Source organism: Hylaeus volcanicus, chromosome 1 (assembly GCF_026283585.1).
Source record: "Hylaeus volcanicus isolate JK05 chromosome 1, UHH_iyHylVolc1.0_haploid, whole genome shotgun sequence".
Taxonomy (NCBI): Eukaryota; Metazoa; Arthropoda; class Insecta; order Hymenoptera; family Colletidae; genus Hylaeus; species Hylaeus volcanicus.
In genome coordinates, this window is record NC_071976.1 from 22741147 (window position 1) to 22751142 (window position 9996).

A 9996-nucleotide genomic window follows, 5' to 3' on the forward strand; every position below is an offset into this window, starting at 1 on the left:
ATATATTGTGCTCGTGGATTTAGAGAACGTGTTCAGCTGCTGATTTCCATGGTTCCGAATTTCTGCTGATGTTAAACCGAAACATATTTCTCAAGCTTATGAGAAGTTTTGGCTTCTCCCTTTGCACGTTTAGCCACCGACTTCTTCACCCAACAGCGATTCCTTATCTTCGTGATACCAGCCGGAAGCATTCAGGAAACTTGTAACCTGCCTGTTTACCTCACTGAACTTCTTCACCAGGGCAAACTTGCATGCTTTAAGACCAGCTTCTCATACACGTGCGCACGTTGTCACAAAAATGACAGTTTTTGTGTTAAGTGTCTACGGGGAAAGAACTATTGCAACCGTCGTAATGTTTTTCTGTTGAAACATATGAATTTCCTTCAAGTACAGACATTAATTTTTCCGAGTATTCTGTTAAATGTTTTAATAACTCTATATATGTCTACAATCGTTAAAAACTAATAACCCACAGTAACAACAATAACAAGTAAGTTAACATAGACCTACGCGTTCAAAATCATTCTTAACTCAATAGTCACTATATTACAATAAAGTTAATTACCAACATGTCAACTACTACACCAGAAACACATTTCTGGTCGGTACAGAAATAAATAAAACAATTGTTTATGAGTATCCAACACTGATAATAAATTTTTGTTAGATAGTAGGAATTCCACTCTTCAATTTGAATTTCATTAGAATCGAATCGGACGATTCCACTCGAGTTACGGCACATCAATGTTTATAAACATTTCAAGAAGCACGAAAGTACTCTCCTACTCGGAACAGTAAGATAGTAAAATTCGTCGAACTGAAGCTAAGTCAAGTACACGCGTTCTCAACATATTTTCAAACTTATTCTTTTCGAAACATAAAGTGTCATATGAAAATATTTTATTGTACATTTTCGATTCATTTTTTCATGTGTAATCACTCTCTTGCACCGCCAGTTACGAGACACCCTGTATACATACATCTACAATAACATGCCGCACACATTTTCAAACGCATAGAATTTCAGCACCGGGGAGTCTTCACACACACATTCTACGCTGTGTACCCACATAAAGAGGACAAATAATATTGCACTCCCATTTTTCTTCAGATTTAAAAAAATAACACAGACACTAGAAAGTGGTTATGTTGCAGGTAGTACACATATGATATAATAGCTTGTACAGTGAGTCTGGTACTCTACCACGCAACGTTGCCTTCAATTATTTTTATGTCGAGAATTTTAAAATGTCACGTTTTTTTAAAGCTAGTATTCAGAGAAGACACGATGCGTTTTCAATATTTCAAATTTTAATATTTACCGCAACTATTAAAAAAAGGATTATATTGCAGATGGTCGAATCGATATCCTTCGACGCAGCGAATTAATTTTCTTCTCCGCTTAACATGAAATGTATTGTGAATATTCATAGTATATCTACGCACAGTATAGTAGCACACGAGCCGTTGCACAATGGAGAAAGGCTCGTGCTTTTCCAATGTTTGAAAGGTGGATATTAAACAACCTCATCGGTAATATTGATAACCGCAAGAGTGACGTTTGATTATAACAGTCTAGCACATACGAGAAATTGCTTGGTCTAGAAATACCTCGTCTAAAGTGCGAGTATAACTTATTTTTTTCTGAATTCTGAAAACATAATTTACTCGCTTTGGAAGGGGCATCGGTCACTATTTAATTGGTTGAAGCATTCGATTGGTTTCAGCAAAACTCTCAACTAACGGACAATTTCGGGTAAAGGATCGCTTAAAATCTAACCTCAGAAAAGCACGAAATTAATTTCTACCTAATGCTTTCTACTAAAAGTTCCTAAAGCATACAGAACATATTGATCTTATGTTACAATCTTTTGAACTTCCAAGCAGTATGAATGGAAAGTATGTCTTAATTTAATTACGATGTAAAATAAATTCAGGGACAATGTATGCGTAAATACTCTTCACCAAATAGGTATCTAGGGAACCTGTGAAACACCACCTGTTACTGAGTGGGTGTATTATACATCCGTGCCGTTTCATTTTCAATTTCCTTTATTGCATCTTTCACTTTGCATGAAAATGCTTTCACTACCCAATTTTTTTGTTTTCTGAAGCAGTGTTTCTATTCACCCCAATTTGCTGGATAATTAAAAGTAACATCTTATTTCTTAATGATTATTATTTGGCTAAAGGATATATTGTGCAACCATATATTCTCAAATAGAGAAACACTGAGTATAAAATACATCAAGTCAACGTAGAAAAGAGTTCGTGAATGAGTGTCTGTTTTCAACCTTGCAAGTATTCTTATCCCCTTAACAGCAATAATCCGAATATGTGATTCATTTGCTACTAGACAATAACAAAGATATTCAGAAAACTCTGAACGACCCATAGAATTTAAGTTACCGTAAATAAAATCTTCTTTACCCTTTATCCTCTTATTTCCACTGATTCAGCCTATATTTGTTTTTATTGCAATTGCAACCTTTCCGTTGTTCCTGTTGCATCCATTATCGTTCCTTTTATTCGCCAGCATTTTCTTCCACCGTTACCTCCATTTCTTACTGAATACGTATCTCTTGCGTAAGAATTTATGATCACGAATCCCTTGAAACCTTTACAATTCGCCGGAAGGTGAAAAATTCGACGCCCTAACGACGCCGTCGTCACGACGGCAATCTGTGTAACGATCTCTTATGCAGAAGCTGTAAAATCAATATTTCTCGCTCGCTTTTATTAAATTTTTATCAATTCCTGAATCATTCTACTTGCCTAATTAGGTATCTGCAACGAAGAGTTCAATCTTTCGGTTTCTGAATAATTCACAGAATTCAATGAGTATCTACGAATAGTACATTAAATGATTCGGCAATAATTATTTCATATCTGAAGAGATATCGTTTTGAAAAGGAGAAATTCCTTTTCATTTTCTGTTTCTTTTGAAAAAAAAGAAATAGAGGTGCATTTCATGTTCAGTTAGGTGATTAAAACGTACTATGAATTGTATGCTGATAACGTGGGCCTATTGATAGTTTTTATAATCCATTCTAAACTCGTTTACATGTAAATATAATAATTAATTCGATTCAACATTAATCTATTATGCTCTAATTGGATATTCAAAAAGATAATGAATAGTAATAATGAGATTAATTGAAAATACATTCTGAATAATGCGATCCCTATGGCAAACATTATTAAACAATTTTATTCCTAGATAATAGAATGATATTACAGTCACGAATTTAATAAAGAAGAATTTCTGTCAAGGAATGCTGTGCTAGTTCTTACGTGTTCTTCTCGGAGGAAAAGACGGGAGACTCATGGTTATTTAATGTAATAAGGATTTCTTGTCTGTAAATCGTTGCATTATAATTTCGTTGGTGATATTCTCATTACTTTGATACATATAACACTAAATGATACGCTTTAAATTCTGATTGGCAAGACTGAAAATCATAAAAAGTGTTTCGAAGTCAGTCAAAAAAAAAGTGCCCGTTAATAAGTTGATCGCGTTACCTTAGTCAAACCGTCCGAATTTATAATTAGTCCGTAACGCTTTCCAAGTACTTTTCCGCTCGAAAATGTATTAAACGTGTAAAGTGAATATTTGGATCACGCAATGGCTGTCAAAAGCGTTTAGCGCATCAGCAGTATTTTGCATAACAAATCTCTGTAAATCTATGCGAGTTACGACATTACAGCAGAAGCATGGCTCAAACGACCGCAGTGTTTGATCATAACGAGGAATTTATGTGAAAATTTCTTCGAACTCACATCGCCGGCTGGTGTCGTGCCGCCATTTCACCGATTAACGATATGTCGTCGCGTCTCGTTGAATTTTCATGCAAATTACGATACACGACGTAATGGTAATCAGTAACCTCCGACTCGAATCAATGAGCATTAATTGAAATAGAAGCAAAGCAGACGGACCACGATCCACGACGACTGCTGCATTATGCAACACGATAAAGACTTGGAATATTCAGAAGGGGTCGCGATTGACGTTGTAGACCTAACGTAGCTCAAAGGCGCGCAGGAAGTTGGCGACGCCGGTCTTTGGGGATTGAGATTCCGTCGTGTCTCCAAGGCGACCACGTAGATGGACACTTTTACTTGGTATAACCAGCCTTGTTTCAGGAAAACAAGCTCGTAAATACGTCTTGGGAGCTTCTTTCTATGGTAGTAGGCAATCCAGAACGCCGATATCCCTTTGGGAGTAACGACTGCGGTAATGATATCCTGCTCCCTCTCGGGGGCACCTTTGTAACATGATTTGTCCTTGGTAATTCGAGAAAATCTTGGCCCGACAGGTATAATGGCAGAGGATCCTCGATGGAAGTTACGTGTCCCTGGCTTTAATGCCTTTCGTGTACCGGTCAGGTTGCCTGGATACCTAACGCGATACACATTTCTCGCATTATGTAATGGTACGCGGCTTTTAGTTGAGTAAATGAGTCATGACGCACAGGTAAACATCAGATACTGCTGATCGATTTTGGACATAGGGTTTGGTATCTGGTTAATTTGTAAGTCATCGTGTATTTAATGGGGTACTGTTTTTTTTTACCACTTTCCAGGCAATTTTTGTGATTTTTTTTTGGAGCCAAAGTGATTGAAATATTCTTTTGATATTTGATTTATTGTGACTTCTCAAATTTAATTGCTCCATTCGTGTATTGAATCGATATCTATCAAAAAGGAATGTATTTTTTGACCGAGAAAAAAAGAGTACTCCCTTTAGTATCCATCACGACTGCTGTGATAGGTGTACATATTTAATTGTTAAAAAAACAAAATCCTATAACCCCTTTTGGAAACTTTTTACTTAAACTGAATGAATGCTAGTATTTTTAATGTTCAAAATAATATTACCATCATTAGAAACCTTATAAAACAGTAAGCGAATATTTCCGGTATTCAGATAAAAATTCGGACAAACATTGAGAACATCCCTGGATGCGGAAAACTGGCGTGGCAACCAACGTGTAAGAAGCTAATATTAAAAAATGGAAGAGAGGAACGCGGTGATACGAGGCTCGAATTTGGTTTTGTTCGCCAACTATTGGAACGGAAAGTTTCGGAATTGTTGCGAATTCAGCATGATTTTATACCAGAGAGGAACGTATTTTCTGAAAGTACGTGTGCCGGCGACCACGCACGTCCGTTCTACGATTTAAAATGTACCACCACGAGTATTTAACTTTTACAATGTTCGAGTGAACGTGTGGAATTTAATCGAAACCACGGGTACAGGACCGGTTAATGAAAAACAGCTCTAGACACTTGCTTCGATTCGATCTGCGGACGATGCACATGTATAGAACCGGTTTCATTAACGCAAGATTAATGAACTGACCGGGGCACAAACGATAATTAGACGACACACGGCGAACGGAAAGGGGTGTTCGAGTGAAAGAAAATTTTGGCACGTTTGTACCAGGCGTCGACATTAATTCCGTGACTTTCCAAAGGAAGTCTTCAATTCATTTATAAAGAAAATCCATGCATCATTCACTGCGGTTCGAAGTGTTTACATCTCAAACGTTGATAGTTACACAGGAAACTTTGAATCATAGTGTTATAGTGTTATATTCTTTTCACTAAAGAAAAGAAAGAGAGAAAGAAACTTTGAATCTTGCAAATATTTGCCATTACTTTCGATAACTTTGTTCCATATTTCAAACGATTATTGAATTTCTTGATGGAAATAAATGGTGGGATCCCGACAATAAATCTCCTCGGTATTCTTTTGCACCTCCTTGAATGTTTGAAAATGTATATGTGCCAGGTGGTGTTGGAATGACCTGAATAAGTGATAATCACTAAGGACTGGGTCACAGGAATAAGCCGCATGGGGGAGAATTTCTCAATTCAAAGAATAAATGATATTTTTCGTTCTTCTTATGACGCACGACTGAGTATTGTCTTAGTGCAGAATAGATTGGTGTGCTCTAATACTAGAGAACGGCCTTATCTTTTTAAGTTTATCGCTCACGCAACTCAGTTGATCCTGGTAACTGTTTACATCAATAATTTGGTCACAGTGGAGCAATTCTTGATGCACCACCCCTCTATAATCCACCAAATATGCAGTAATATTGAACTAATTTCAATTTCTACATCTAATTTAGTTTAGATTAGGCTGTCAATTTTCCCGCGTCTCATTCGACTGAACGTAATAAAAAAAAACGTCTGAAGCGAGGAGTTGCCCGAGCAATCTTCATTCTATGCGCTCCACGCATTTATAGAGTAAACACGTATAATGGAAAGTAAAGAAACGTATTGATGAATGTGATTGTGCGCAGGGGAAAATTGAAAATAGAAAGCTAACAATTCGAATATTAAAGGTGATTGATATTACAAATTTTTTTAAGGAGACTATTGGACACATCGGTTTAAAATTTCCTACTTAAAAAGGGTTTTCCAAGAGAGGAGTTTCACGATATTGTATTTTGGAAATAAAATAGACTTATCAATTTAATCATGGTGAATACTTAAACGAGATAATCTTCCTCGTTTTATTAAAAAAAAATTAAATCCTAGCTCATTTTTCGAAAACCCTTTATGTATTTGAAAAACCCTTCATTGACTCATGCTTTAACGAACAGTCTGATCTTTGCATAAAGTATCGTGACTTTTTCCAATCGACAAAATAATATCCACGGGATACTGTGTTACTTTTTGTGAGAACTCAGACATTTATTGCAACCGTGTATCGAATGTCAATTCAATTGGTTCACTTGGTCTCGAGATTTTAGATCAACGGGTTCGATGAATGTTTTAGAAAACGTAACTTTAAAGTTTGACGAACAGTTTATATTATACATGGAGACCAATTTCAAAAAGGTGATAATGTGATATGTTATGGAGTGAATTTTGCAAGACTTCGTAGATAGGTTGAAAATTGAAATACATTTGACCTCCTTTGTTCATTTGTTTAGATACTCACTAATTTCTGTTCTAAATTACTCGCAAAGAAAACATTAGGAAATTCACAGACTGTACTTTATGTAGTTAAACAATTAAGAGTAATTTAATTAAATGTTAAACCCTACTGTGGCTCAAAAATGTATTCTTATACCTAGTTTTTGGTGAATAAAGAAACTATTTCAATTAATACAATTTTAAAAGCTGAAGGGATGTATACTAAGGATTAGTTACAATGTACCATTTAGATTATGATTACCTTTCTACTATAATTGTAAGTGTACGAATAGTTCTTTGGCTCCCAAATTCTTGTATTTCTTGTATTATTTTTGTATTACTCATAATTACAAATAATTATATGGTCATAATCTCTGTACATAGCAGACTCTTATTCGAAATAGTTTCGTTTGTGTAAAGTTACTCCAAATGAACTAGGTGTATGTATACTTTGTTGAGCCACTGTACCACCACGAATAGATTCACGAGTACTTTATGTCGAAGTACAAATTTAGGAAACGAAATATTTTATTAATGTTGAATTATTAATTCCACATACTGCGGAATTGCAACCATTGGGTTCTATTAATTCATCACATGAAACGGGCCAATCGTGTTTCACTTTCGGAAAATTAAGAATTAACTTTGCCGTGTGTATAGAAATCGTGCCCTCATTCCGATTCTCGTTTTCAAGATATCGACCGGTGTCATGAGTAAATGCCGAAGATAGCAGTCGCATCAGGTTGACTGAGACAGCTAACTCGTTTTACAGGGACCCATCGAAACCTTTGAAGTTGTCCAACTTACATGCAAGCACTGCCGCACAAGCTCTTAGGAAACTTCATCCCGCAGTATATAAGCAAAACCGGAAAGCTTTAGTTAATTTGATCGAAAAAAAAAAACAAAAGAGTGTAGTGTCCACGCTTTCCATATTCAAGAATAAGGAGTCAATGGAATTAGATACTAATTCCATTTCACAAGCTCATCTTTGGTTCTAGTTTTAGACATTTGGAAATTTCCTTACTTATAAAGTATTTTTCGAAAGGAGCTTTAGAATTTCCATTTTAAATAATAAAATACATCTCGTAGTCATAACAGAAACCTAAACGACATCATTATTAATGTTCGATTATAATCGTATATTTAAAATAAAAGAATTGAGTATATTGTTGTTTACCATTTCTATTTGATTAGAAATCAAAATCCTAAAGCATCTATATATCTACAAAGTGTTGAATTTATTTTATATAAAAACTTCATTCATGTATAAAAAATGTAAAGAGCAAGCCCTGCACTAGTACAATATATCCACGATTCAATTTCAACAGTTCGCTTTTCTGATAACAGGAATCGATGCTAGAACAGTCATAGAACCGATATACAACCAATATACAACCAATACAAGTACCGATGCGAAAACCGTAACTGGAATCGATATGTCTAGTTTTTTCGGTTCTCTATAGCTGCCATTCTGAATATTGGTTTTTCATAACTGCTCCGGCGAAAGCCTTTATATTATATAATTATTCGAAACAATTATTTATGGAATGACTTCAAACTCACGCTACAATATTAACTAATTATTTATTTAATAAACATATAGTGACTAGGTATTCTAAGAAGAAAACAAAGTTTGTCTTTGTTATTCTACAATTAACATGTTCTTGAAGTTATGAAGCATTTGAATATATATGCAAATGAAATCTGGATGTATAGCATCCAAATAAACATCGATAAACATTGATAAATAAAAACATTGTAAAGTACAATATGATTCTTTGTTTGAAATCTGCGTGAAAATATGGAATATGTATATATAAAATTCCATAAACAATAAAACGAATTTTTGGTAGCTTCTCCCTACACACATTCCACACTCATTTCAAATGTTTTCGCACTTTCCATATACGTATCACAAATATTCTACATATCCTATAACGTTTTTGCCGTTTTGCAAATATTCAACAAATATTCCCCAAGAGGTGTATATTCAACAGTTTCCGAACATCCTTTGTAAAACTTTAATAGGGGTCGGCATGAATCATACTTCGTAACAATAGAGCAAAAATGCAGGGTTCACCTTAAAATTTCTGGTTTTTCGAATAAAACGTAGTCTCATTAAAAAAAAAAGGGAGGGAAAGGATAAAGTTCAAACTTTAAAGTTTACTGTCCTGTTGATAAAAACTGAAGGAAAAAATTATTTAAATCCCGTTCCCGACCTCAGCTCGAGCCCTTCTAAACGATTTGACATGCTCGACCTCGAAGTGGTGCCCACTGGTTGAAAAAGCATCGTCAGGAAAACCGCTGAATAACACTGGAAAATCGAGCCTTCAATCCTCAAAATGTTTTTCACCGTCGTTATACGACTATTTTTCACAAAATTACGGAATTTTAAAGTATACTAATTTTAACATTTTGTATCCGATTGGAAAGTGAATCTTTAATTCTGCTATGAATTGTAAAAGTTGAGCAAAAGTCAAATCTTTATAATAATTTAATTGATAATGTCTTTATAAGATCGTTGATGTTATCTAGTGCAAAATATCTTGTCAAATTTAGATATTCAAAGAAAATGTTAGAATATCTACAAATAATAGGGGAACACAAGGAGAAAAGAACTTCTTGCATACCCAGTACTTCTCTGTAATTAATTCTAAACGTCTTTATGTCTTGGGTTTAGAGAATTCATCAGTCAAGCGCGCACTTAGTTCACGTACTTAAGAATCGATTTTCTGGCAAATGAGCCAAATAGAAAAACTGTATTCCACACGTTTCACTTCTTTTATGTGTAGAATTCCTTTCTATTCAATTGTACCACTAATGGGTTACTCTTGTCTGTTACTATAGATCAGTATTGCACAAAATACACTTAAAATCATGCGCAGAAAATTGAGTACTTTGAATGATATTTAATTTTATTATAAAAGGATTAAGTAACATTGCATTACATTCGATATAATGGACCTTTCACCAAAACTGTGATTCAGAGTGTAAAGAAAATTAATGTGCCCCTCCCGCACAAATCGTGCTGTATATTTTTAATTAGGTCCACTGGAAGAAGAA